Source organism: Rana temporaria, chromosome 1 (assembly GCF_905171775.1).
Source record: "Rana temporaria chromosome 1, aRanTem1.1, whole genome shotgun sequence".
NCBI lineage: Eukaryota > Metazoa > Chordata > Amphibia > Anura > Ranidae > Rana > Rana temporaria.
This window is the reverse complement of record NC_053489.1, coordinates 6,280,431-6,293,279: the sequence shown is the minus strand read 5'-3', so window position 1 is coordinate 6,293,279 and position 12,849 is coordinate 6,280,431. Positions and strand designations below refer to the sequence as shown.

General features: G+C 48.3%; 3 non-coding genes across 3 annotated transcripts; all 3 read left to right on the top strand.

Annotated features, from left to right (window-relative positions):
* The first annotated feature begins 1,452 nt into the window (after positions 1–1,452).
* On the top strand, positions 1,453–1,524 carry TRNAT-CGU. The gene has a single exon. It is a non-coding gene; the product is annotated as a tRNA-Thr (tRNA).
* Positions 1,525–2,236: 712 nt separating this feature from the next.
* Positions 2,237–2,308, top strand: TRNAT-CGU. The gene has a single exon. It is a non-coding gene; the product is annotated as a tRNA-Thr (tRNA).
* A 7,748-nt stretch (positions 2,309–10,056) lies between these two features.
* TRNAT-CGU lies at positions 10,057–10,128 on the top strand. Its single transcript has one exon. It is a non-coding gene; the product is annotated as a tRNA-Thr (tRNA).
* The last annotated feature ends 2,721 nt before the right edge of the window (positions 10,129–12,849 follow it).

Below are 12,849 nucleotides of genomic sequence, written 5' to 3'. Positions count from 1 at the left end.
CATGTGGATAAAAGGTTAAATTAGCATCAAATATCACCCCGAGATTTTTTAAATTTAGAAGTACAGTGCCATCTATAGATAGACTATTAGGACTGGAATCGTATAATTGATGGGGGTGCCAATAAATATGACTTCAACTAATCAACTCAATTGGGAATTGCAGAATGAGGCACAGATGGTGATTGAATCCATGATATTTGTTTACAAGACCAACGCATTACCACTTGGCCACTGCACCCCATACAAGAATTTGCCTTCCATCAAGTGTAGGGGAGTAGTGGAGTAGGGGAGGGATGTAGGGGAGGGGAGTAGGGGAGCAAGGGAGTAGTAGAGTGAGGGGAGTAGGGTAGTAGGGGAGTAGGGGAGGGGAGTAGTGGAGTAGGGATGGAACTTTAATATTTATTCTAATATATTCTAATATATTTCATCAGAGTACAATTCCCCTGAAGAAGACTGTGACAGTATTGGTCGAAACACGTCGGGGTACTCATATGGAAGTTAATTGAACTACGGCTTATCATGCACTGTATTGTTGTTGATTATTTGCTACTGTTGGTATATATTTTTTTTAAATCATGTATAACCAGAGTGTACTATGTTTACTATTTTTTTTAAATGATCCAACTATGTTGTATTTTTACTGTATTGTATAAACCAAGTAAAGATTGAATTTTAACACTTAAAATTAATTTCTTAAATTCAGTACATCATGCCGCTAAAGGCATTGGTCTTGTAAACCAAAGATCATGGGTTCAATCCCCATCTGTGCCTCCCTATTTATACCCAACCTATTCTACTGAGTGTTATAAACATTTGTGGTGAAGATGACCTGTGGAAGCTCAGCTTCTTTCTACATGAATTATGAGACAACAGATGACACAACAGTGTAAAATTGGTCAGCAATAGGACAATTATACTGAGCAAGACTAGTCCCCAATGTACTGGAGAGAAAGAGTAAAGGCTGGGGCTTTACTACAAGAATTAGACGATCTGGAAAAAAGAATTTTTGCTCAACATGAAGATGACCTAGGCTATAATGACCAAATATAACTTGTGTGCTTTCTTAGAGCTTAAACATAAATATACTTGTCCTGTAGAGGGCGCAGTGGCCAAGTGGTAAGGCGTAGGTCTCGTAAACCAAAGATTATGGGTTTAATCCCCATCTGTGCCTCACTATTTAAACCCAACCTATTCTACTGAGTGCTATAAACATTTGTGGTGAAGATGACCTGTGGAAGCTCAGCTTCTATCTACATGCATTATGACACAACAGTGTAAAATTGGTCAGCAATAGGACAATTATACTGAGCAAGACTAGTCCCCAATGTACTGGAGAGAAAGAGCAAAGGCTGGGGCTTTACTACAAGAATTAGACGATCTGGAAAAAAGAATTTTTGCTCAACATGAAGATGACCTAGGCTATAATGACCAAATATAACTTGTCCAGTAGAGGGCGCAGTGGCCAAGTGGTAAGGCGTTGGTCTCGTAAACCAAAGATCATGGGTTCAATCCCCACCTGTGCCTCCCTATTTAAACCCAATTCTACTGAGTGCTATAAACATTTGTGATAAAGATGACCTGTGGAAGCTCAGCTTCTTTCTACATGAATTATGAGACAACAGATGACACAACAGTGTAAAATTGGTCAGCAACAGGACAATTATACCCAGCAAGACTAGTCCCCAATGTACTGAAGAGAAAGAGCAAAGGCTGGGGCTTTACTACAAGAATTAGACGATCTGGAAAAAAATATTTTTGCTCCACATGAAGATGACCTAGGCTATAATGACCAAATATAACTTGTGTGCTTTCTTAGAGCTTAAACATAAAGATACTTGTCCCGGAGAGGGCGCAATGGCCAAGTGGTAAGGCGTTGGTCTCGTAAACTAAAAACCATGGGTTCAATCCCCATCTGTGCCTCCCTATTTAAACCCAACCTATTCTACTGAGTGCTATAAACATTTGTGGTGAAGATGACCTGTGGAAGCTCAGCTTCTATCTACATGCATTATGACACAACAGTGTAAAATTGGTCAGCAATAGGACAATTATACTGAGCAAGACTAGTCCCCAATGTACTGGAGAGAAAGAGCAAAGGCTGGGGCTTTACTACAAGAATTAGACGATCTGGAAAAAAATATTTTTGCTCCACATGAAGATGACCTAGGCTATAATGACCAAATATAACTTGTGTGCTTTCTTAGAGCTTAAACATAAAACCACTTGCCCTGTAGAGGGTGCAGTGGCCAAGTGGTAAGGCGTTGGTCTCGTAAACCAAAGATCATGGGTTCAATCCCCATCTGTGCCTCCCTATTTAAACCCAACCTATTCTACTGAGTGCTATAAACATTTGTGGTGAAGATGACCTGTGGAAGCTCAGCTTCTATCTACATGCATTATGACACAACAGTGTAAAATTGGTCAGCAACAGGATAATTATACCGAGCAAGACTAGTCCCCAATGTACTGGAGAGAAAGAGCATAGGCTGGGGATTTATTAAAAGAATTAGACGATCTGGAAAAAACGAAAGATTGAATACTTACCTTTCTGTAATTTTCCTTTCCTGGTGCCTACCCATGGCAGCATACCAATGGTCATGGCTCCGCCCCCGACCGACCCACAGGACCACATAACTCTCTTAATAAAAGGAGTTGCTCCCCCCTGTTTAGGCATTCTTAGTAACTAGACCTCAGACCGCAGAGCAGTCCATAAGGAAGGGTGTATGCTGCCATGGGTAGGCACCAGGAAAGGAAAATTACAGAAAGGTAAGTATTACATTTTCCGTTTTCCTGGTGCCTCCATGGCAGCATACCAATGGTCAAATAACTCGCTTACAGGGAGGGTACTGCTCAAAAATATATATTTAATAAACTACAGAGTGGAGCATTCTAGCATCTTTCTCCCAAAGTCACGGGAGGTGAGAACTGCCGGATCTAGGCTATAGTGTGCCATAAAGGTGCTGAAGGAAGACCAGCTTGCTGCCCTGCAGATTGTCTCCGGGGAGACCCGTGCCAAAGCTGCCCAGGACGCGGCGACTCCTCTTGTTGAATGGGCGTTCACTGCCTTGGGAATAGGAAGACCACTAGCCCGATAAGTTTTCTGAATGAGTTTAACAATCCAACTTGCCACTGGTACTTTGGAAGCTGCTTTTCCCTTCCTTGCTCTTTTAGGGATGATGAAGAGACGTTGGTCCTTTCGGAACCCCTGAGTTAACTTAAGATAGTGTTTTAAGCATCTGACTACATCTAGCTCGTGCAAGTTTGAGGATGCTTGCTCTACTTCAAATGTTGGAAGGACCCATTCCTGATTTAGATGAAAGACCGAAGGTAGTTTAGGAATGAACTGATGAATAGGCTGTAATACCACCCTGTCTGGGAAGAAGGTGAAATAAGGCTCTTGGGCTCCTAGGGCTTGAATTTCCGATATCCTGCGCCCCGACGTGATGGCAATTAGAAAGGCTGTTTTCCAGGTAATGTCTTCCAGTGAGCAATCTTCTGTAGGAGCGAAGGGGGAACGTGCTAGAGCTTCTAGAACTATTGTCAGATCCCACTTGGGGTATAGAGATTTTCTAGGCGGGCGTAGTCTCAGAACCGCTTTCAGAAATCGGTCCACCAACGGATTATGAGCCCATCGAACATCTGTTAGAGCTGAGATGGCAGACACCTGGACCTTTAGAGTGCTGTGGCCCAAACCTAGGTCTAAGCCCGACTGCAGAAAAGACAGAACATTATGGACTTCAGGAAATAGTGGGTTGAATTGGTTGGCCAGAGCCACAAACTTCTTCCATATTCTGTAGTAAGTGGTGTTTGTGGAATATTTCCTTGCAAGTAAAAGGGTTTGAATAACTTTATGTGAACACCCTAAGTCCCCCAGCCTCCTCCTTTCAATTTCCAGACCCTCAAGTCCAGTATCCCTGGATGAGGGTGAAGGAAGTCGCCCTGAGACAGCAGGTTGCTCCTGTGAGGTAGAGGAGTCGGACTGCACAGTGACAGACTGACCAAGAGCGGGAACCACGGCCTCTTTGGCCAATATGGAATGACCGCCAGGATGGTGACATCTTCCTTCGTCAGACGTTGGAGTAATCTCAGAATTAAGGGAGTTGGGGGAAATGCATATCCCAACTGGAATGTCCAAGGCTGGATCCATACCCGCTGAGGTCGGACATGGTGTCCTCGAGAAAAACAGAGGAGTTTTCGCGTTGAGGGGTGAGGCAAAGAGATCTATTTGGGGAGTCCCCCACTGTTGGCAGATCTTGTTGAAAACCTCTTGGTCTAGAGACCATTCGTTGTTGTTGTAGAATGACCTGGAAAGGTGATCGGCTAGCTGGTGCACAAGAGTCTTACGCAAGTATATAGACTTTTTTTTGCAACCCCTTGTCCAGAACATTCCGTCTTATGTTAGGGACACCAAACAAGTCATTAATTTACTTGCTGGTTTTGTTCCTACTAAGGGCGTCTGGATGGTCACGGCTGACGTGACGTCATTATACACCATCATTCCCCACGAGTTGGGGTTTGAGGCGGTGAAGTTACATCTGACCAGAGGAACCGAGTTAGCAACTGACCAAATAGATTTCATTATGGCCTTGCTCAAATTTGCAGCAGGTCATAACTACTTTTGGTTCGACAACAGCTTCTTCCGCCAAGACAGGGGAGTAGCCATGGGGGCCAAGTATGCCCCCAGTTTGGCTAACCTGTTCATGGCCAAGTGGGAGGAGGACGTCGTCGATAAGTGTGGCAGACCTGAGGTCATTTTTTGGATCAGGTATATTGACGACGTCCTCCTCCTATGGGATGGCGGAAGGGATGACTTGGAGACCTTTATGTCGTCACTCAATGACAACACGAGGGGTATCCATTTCACCTTTTCAGCTAGTCAGACAAAGGTCAATTTTCTTGATCTCAATATCGAAATTGTAGGAGATAGTTTTCGGACAACTACATTTTTTAAACCTACAGACAGGAATTCATTTATTCCTCTTGACAGCTGTCATTATTCCCCCTGGCTGAAGGCTGTCCCTCGCGGGCAATTCACTAGGATCAGACGGAATTGCACAGAGGTTGAGGCCTATGATAGTCAAGCAGAGGTATTGTCACAAAGGTTCAAGGAGAAAGGTTACGATCCAGGGATTCTTTCTGAACTTGTTTCTTCTACTCGTTCAGTTGATAGGGATTCCCTCCTAAGTGACCGTCCGAAGAGAGATAGGAATGCCTTCATGGTACCTTTTATTACTACCTTTTCGGCACAACACCAAAGTATTAAGCAACTCATAAGAAAGCACTGGCATATTTTGCGGAGCGATCAATTGCTCGCACCAATATTGCCAGATAGGCCTTCTATTGTTTTTCGGGGAGCTTCGTCATTGGGCAGCAGTGTGGCGCCCAGTGTCCAGGACCCCCCGGAAAGGAATAGAACCTTTCTAGAGGGTCTGTGTGGCTATCACAGATGTAAGAGATGCCAAGTATGCTCTTTGAATAAGTGCCAAGACCGTAAAATCTTGCAGTTCATATCAACAAGCACTGGCAAGACCCATGAGGTAAAACCTTTTGTCACTTGTTCCACCAAGGGGGTCGTCTACCTCCTACAGTGCCCTTGCGGGTTACAGTACGTGGGGAGGACAAAGAGGGAAATGAGGATTAGAGTCAACGAACATATAGCGAATATTAGAAAGGGTTTCCCAAATCATTCAGTTTCACGACATTATGATGAAGTCCATAATAGGGACCCGACAGGGACATTGTTCATAGGTATTGACAAATACAGGCCCCATTGGAGGGGGAGTTCTCTTGTCAGAGAAATATCTAAATGTGAGATGTACTGGATCCATCGACTAAGGACTTATCTCCCATTTGGACTTAATGTTGATACGGACATAAACGCCTTCATTAATAATTCTTGATTTTGTTGCCTCCTTCCAGTTTCCCCCCCCCCCCCTCCCACCTTCCACCCTTGAACACACGCTTTGTCCCCTTTTCGTTTTCTGCTTCTTTTTCTTTCCCCAAATTCGGGTCCCTGTGTGGCCTATGCTTTATTCCTTTCAAGGTGGGTAGGATGTGAGGGGTAGTCTTTGTTTCCGTAGCAAAATGCCCCCCCCCCCCTTTTTTTTGAGTTTTTTGGTGTTCTTTGGGATTTTTGTTAACACAACCATGGGGGGTGCTAAAACAAGCACACCACACTGTCCCCCAATTCTTGTATATAGATTGTTCATATATGATTAAAGCCTTCAGTTAGGTACTAGTTTTACTATATAGTTTTGCGTTTTTAGTTCCAATATGTCATATATTGGTTTATTTGACGTCGCATGGGTTCCATCAACTGGTGGCCATAGGATCTATCTGACATGATTCACTATCGAATGGGCAGGCCTCTGTGCAGACTTTTGAAAATTGTCATCTGTGTCGGTATGAATTAACACTAATGGCATTTAATGTCCCTTGAGTTAATAGGGTTTGCATTTTTGGCCTCATTTTTATCTACAATGTGCACTTTTTGGTTATGGCATATATTGCCACTCACGGTGCTTATAAAATGCCCAAAGTGTGCACATCTCAATATAATCCTATTTTAATTTAATACTTAAATTGATTATATTATTGATTTAGCTTTTATTAATGCACTCCGCATAATTGTTTAAGCACGGATATCAATGGTCCGGACAGCATGTGATATTATGAGTGTATATTTTTAAAAAATGTGTCCCCCAATACATTTGTAATAACTATTTCCGGGACTCTGTTTGACTAAGCCTCGCTGGGTGCCGCTCTCGTACGAATTGATGTTCACGCTCCCCGTATGTGGGCGTCCCATTGTGGAGGCCGCCAGCCAATTGGCTGGAGTACTGAGGAGCGCGTCACCATCCTGGTATTACGGGACGTCGTGCGTGAGCGTGGCCTCAGAACGAGGCTTGGTTCTATATGTTCTTACCGGGCCAGTTTCCTGGTCCGCGCGCGCACCGCGTCACGCCTGCAGTTCCACCTAATTGGGTGTCTCCCTCCTTGATGACAGCCAACCAGTGGTCAAGGTAGGCTGGAACACAGCGGCACTTTAACGCTGCAGCTGGGGCGTTGCGCGTGCGCGCGTGCGGCCCGTAACGAGGCTCGGTCTCAATTTTGTTTGTATGTCACCCATTTAAGAGGGGGTGATACAGGGTGCTGCTCGTGCCCCGAGACGAAGTGATTCTTTCACGAAACGCGTCGGGCGGAGCGAGCGGCATTCCTGTGTCATCCCCTCTCAACCGTCTACTCTCCACGAGCAGTCCTGTTGCCTGTAAGCGTCCGGCCAGAGCTGCATGGCAGAAATGTTTTATTGAATCTCCAGAAATGTGAGTGATAAATTTGCTACATTTATTTTAATAAAGTCACATTTGGTTTTATGCTATGGAAGCATTTCCTTTTTTCTTCATTTGGCTTATGTGAATACCATTGTGGAGTCTGCTTACATCCGGATACCAACATCGTTTACTGAGGAGTTATATGCTGGGCTTGGTCCGTAGGGACCTTAAAATCTGGTAAGCAGCTTGCGATCACTGGTGGTGGATTCACTTTTGGATAATTTATCCCACGGATAATCGCATGGTTTCAATCTGCACGAGTGTTTCCAACAGTCATATTATGGACTTCCTTTTTTCTTTGGACTATTGACAATATCAATTGTTTATGTCACAATTTCCGTTTTTACTGTAATAATCACTTATTGCTAATTCTGGTGGAAGACCGATAATTGTGATACACTGTTACTGTTATTTTATTTGTTTTATTTTTTCACTTATAGTTTTGGGCATCCAGGGATCTGGAGCTCAATTGTTTAGTATATAGTCACCTAACTCCTAAAGGCCACTGCTCTTTGGCCTGTATTTTTGATATACACTTGGGCATACGTCTATTGTATTATTCATATTATCACAAGATCTGTACATTTCTGTGTACATTTCTGGTTTAGCGCAGTTATCCTTCTTTTCCTTATATTTTCTGTGTTTGTTTGACATAATAATTGCTGCTTATCAATCCACATTTATTCACTTAGCGCAGTTGCTTCCTCCTTTCTTAGCTGGTTCTCTGGTCCCGGAATATAGGATGCTCGCAGGTCGTATAGATTCTTCTCTGCCCAAGAGATTAGAGTTACCTCGCTGAGCAGTGACCTGCTGTGTGTACCCCCTTGGTTCTGGACGTAGGCTACTGCTGCTCGGTTGTCCATTTGGAGAAGGACAGGTTTGTCTCTGAGGAGAGGAGCTAGATGCAGAAACGCCATCCACGCCGCTCTTAGCTCCAGGATATTGGAAATCACTCCCTCCGCACTGAACGGCCACCTCCCTTGAACTAGCTTGTCTTGGGTGTGGGCTCCCCAACCGAGCTGACTGGCGTCTGATGTAAGGACTGTCCAGGTAACTGGTCCGAGGAACCGAGGAACTAGTAGATTGGAGGGCCTCGTCCACCACCACAGGCTGGATTTCATCGAAGAGGTAACACTTATTTTCTGTTTGAGATGTTCTTTCCCCCACTGTGCTAGGAAACCTAGTTGGAATTCCCGTAGGTGCCATCTGGCCCCAGGGTATGGGGTGGACGGGCCTGCAACCTCCTGATGAGCAGAGGGAGAAGAAGGGGTGCTTTGTGCTGAAGCCAATTCCCTGATTGATTCCTTGATGAGATCTTTTATAGAGCTTGAGGAGCCCCGCTCTTCTGCTGTAGCCTCTGAAAAACACTGGCCGCAGGCTAACTTCCCTGGCAAGGCCTTTTTACCACAAACCCAGCAGTCCTCCCCTCTTGGCTTGGATGAGGAGCGGTGGGAAGAACTCCACTGACTACTTGAGTTACGGGTTGAAGTGTGGTGGTGACCCGAACTTCTATGGCCCCCTGAACCTCTGTCGCGGGAAGATCTGTGAGATGAGTCTTGTTGTGGGCTGTGGAGACAAAACCACAGAAAAAGGCTATATTGTATGCCTGCTGCAGTGCTCTTTTTTTTTTTAAAAAAAACGTACCTGACTGTAGCAGCCCTTACCTAGTGGATTGTTGAGGATCTTTTTGTATTGGCGTGACTATGTCCAGGACAGCTAAGGGCAAATTACAGAATTTACGCTGATTACTATCCTGCCTTTGGGCAGATAAAGTATTACATAAGCATTCGCTACTTGTAAAAAAGAATAATAATAATATATAGAAATATACATACATATATATATACATACCAATAAAAGGATAATCACAAACAAAAGGAATTTAAAATCCAAAGAACCAAGAAATAAATGTACCTTGGAAGTGATCCATAGCGCTTGCTGCAGGGGGAGTAAGTAGGAGAGGAGCAATGGAGATGCTATCCTACAGACAGTCTGCTCTCAAATGCGAGACACAGGCTGTTTAAATAGCTTGGGAGTACCAAGATGGCCGCCGGACGCGCAGTGCGCATGCGCGGCCGCGCCAACGCGACTCTGCCCACCGAGATGACAAGCCTGAGTCATGTGACGCGCGCGAAGCGCTCGCAGCTCGTGGAGGGAGCCGATGCTCAGACATCCAGCCGCAGAGTGATACAAACACTGGCGGTAAGTGGGGTGCGCTAGATGGCCTGCTTGTAAGGAACAGCGTTTTTTATGGAAGAATCAATAGGGATACCTTGGGACAGTCAGCCTGTGTTACCTAGAGAGGAGAGAAGACAGGCTCCTGGAGGTTTAAAAATAAGTGCCCTAAAAAAAAGATCCACAGAAAAAAAGGGCTCCTATACTTATCTGGCGCCTTTAGCAGCCCAAGCTATAGGACTCCGTCCTGCAGGAAAGCATGAACCTGCAACGGTCACACCATGGGATGGTGAGGTAGAGCTGACGTATGATCCTGCGGGATGAGGACAGAAAAAAGAATGCCTAAACAGGGGGGAGCAACTCCTTTTATTAAGAGAGTTATGTGGTCCTGTGGGTCAGTCGGGAGCGGAGCCATGACCATTGGTGTGCTGCCATGGAGGCACCAGGAAAAATATTTTTGCTCCACATGAAGATGACCTAGGCTATGATGACCAAATATAACTTGTGTGCTTTCTTAGAGCTTAAACATAAAACCACTTGTCCAGTAGAGGGCGCAGTGGCCAAGTGGTAAGGCGTTGGTCTCGTAAACCAAAGATCATGGGTTAAATCCCCATCTGTGCCTCCCTATTTAAACCCAACCTATTCTAATGAGTGCTATAAACATTTGTTGCTGAAGATGACCTGTGGAAGCTCAGCTTCTTTCTACATGAATTTTGAGACAACAGATGACACAACAGTGTAAAATTGGTCAGCAATAGGACAATTATACTGAGCAAGACTAGTCCTACATTCAGGGCCGGACTGGCCTACCGGGATACCGGGAAAATTCCCGGTAGGCCGCCTGCTGTCAGTCAAATATTAATCAGCTCAGCTGCCTGTGGGCCTCGGCGGCGGCCGCCATCGCGGCCGCGGGCGCACTTTTCAATTATGCGCCTGCCCTCTCCAGTCAGTGTCATGTTAATGTCTCAGTCACATTATGCATGTTGACTAAAGCAGCGGTGGCCGGCCGCCGGCAATTGGCGGCCGCCATGCTCGCCGCTGCACTTTCCTTCCCGGCGCAGGGCTGTGTGGACTGTCACTGAAGCGATCGTGTCACGTGTCTGAGGGAGGGGAGGAGCCGAGCGGGAGAAGAACCGAACGTCAGATCTTGTTCCATCTTCCCGTGCGGCGCCAGCACCTCCCAGTGCAGAGTCACGTGTCTTCAGCCGCAGCCAGAGGAGAAGTGAACGCCCGGTCCGGCCACAAGGTGAGGAACAAATCCTGTATACTGTGTGTATCTCTCACCATATAACAGTGCACCCCTGCCCCCCCTCCTCTCTCTGCCACCTACCTACCTTTGCTGCCCCTGGAAAATGTAAACAGTCTGTCTAATGATCTCAGAGAGGGGGGGGGGGTTGACCATGGAATGGTGAGAGAGAGAGAGAGTCCAGTCCCCTGTGTCAGTCCCCTGCTTTCACCCAGCCCCCTGTGTCACCCAGTCCCATGTCACCCAGCCCCCTGTGTCACCCAGTACTGTGTCACCCAGCCCCCTGTGTCACCCAGTCCCCTGTGTCACCCAGTCCCGTGTCACCCAGCCCCCTGTGTCACCCAGTCCTGTGTCACACAGCCCCCTGTGTCACCCAGCCTCCTGTGTCACCCAGTCCCGTGTCACCCAGCCCCCTGTGTCACCCAGTCCCGTGTCACCCAGCCCCCTGTGTCACCCAGTCCCGTGTCACCCAGCCCCCTGTGTCACCCAGTCCCCTGTGTCACCCAGTCCCGTGTCACCCAGTCCCCTGTGTCACCCAGCCCCCTGTGTCACCCAGTCCTCTGTCACCCAGTCCCCTGTGTCACCCAGTCCCGTGTCACCCAGCCCCCTGTGTCACCCAGTACTGTGTCACCCAGCCCCCTGTGTCACCCAGTCCCCTGTGTCACCCAGTCCCGTGTCACCCAGCCCCCTGTGTCACCCAGTCCCGTGTCACCCAGCCCCCTGTGTCACTCAGTCCCCTGTGTCACCCAGTCCCGTGTCACCCAGCCCCCTGTGTCACCCAGTCCTCTGTGTCACCCAGTCCTGTGTCACCCAGTCCTGTGTCACCCAGTCCCCCGTGTCACCCAGCCCCCTGTGTCACCCAGTCCCCTGTGTCACCCAGTCCCGTGTCACCCAGCCCCCTGTGTCACCCAGTCCTCTGTCACCCAGTCCTCTGTCACCCAGTCCTGTGTCACCCAGCCCCCTGTGTCACCCAGCCCCCTGTGTCACCCAGTCCCCTGTGTCACCCAGTCCTGTGTCACCCAGTCCCGTGTCACCCAGCCCCCTGTGTCACCCAGTCCTGTGTCACCCAGTCCTGTGTCACCCAGTCCCCTGTGTCACCCAGTACCATGTCACCCAGCCCCCTGTGTCACCCAGCCCCCTGTGTCACCCAGTCCCCTGTGTCACCCAGTCCCCTGTGTCACCCAGTCCTGTGTCACCCAGTCCCCTGTGTCACCCAGTCCTGTGTCACCCAGTCCTGTGTCACCCAGCCCCCTGTGTCACCCAGCCCTGTGTCACCCAGTCCTGTGTCACCCAGCCCCCTGTGTCACCCAGCCCCCTGTGTCACCCAGTCCCCTGTGTCACCCAGTCCTCTGTCACCCAGTCCCCTGCTGTCGCCCAGCCCTCTGTCACCCAGTTCCCTCTGTCACCCAGTTCCCTGTGTCACCCAGTCCTCTGTCACCCAGTCCTCTGTCACCCAGTCCCCTGCTGTCACCCAGCCCTCTGTCACCCAGTCCCCTGTGTCACCCAGTCCTCTGTCACCCAGTCCTCTGTCACCCAGTCCCCTGCTGTCGCCCAGCCCTCTGTCACCCAGTTCCCTCTGTCACCCAGTTCCCTGTGTCACCCAGTCCTCTGTCACCCAGTCCTCTGTCACCCAGTCCCCTGTGTCACCCAGTCCCCTGCTGTCACCCAGCCCTCTGTCACCCAGTCCCCTGTGTCACCCAGTCCTCTGTCACCCAGTCCTCTGTCACCCAGTCCCCTGCTGTCGCCCAGCCCTCTGTAACCCAGCCCTCTGTCACCCAGCCCTCTGTCACCCAGCCCTCTGTCACTCAGCCCTCTGTCACCCAGTCCCCTGTCACCCAGTCCCCTGCTCTCACCCAGTCCCCTGTCACCCAGCCCTCTGTCAACCAGTCCTCTGTCACCCAGTCCCCTGCTGTCGCCAAGTTCTCTGTCGCCAAGTCCTCTGTCACCCAATCCCCTGCTATCGCCAAGTTCTCTGTCACCCAGTCGCCAAGTCCTCTGTCACCCAGTCCCCTGCTGTCGCCAATTCCTCTGTCACCGAGTCCCCTGCTGTCACCAAGTCCTCTGTCACCCAGTCCCCTGCTGTCGCCAATTCCTCTG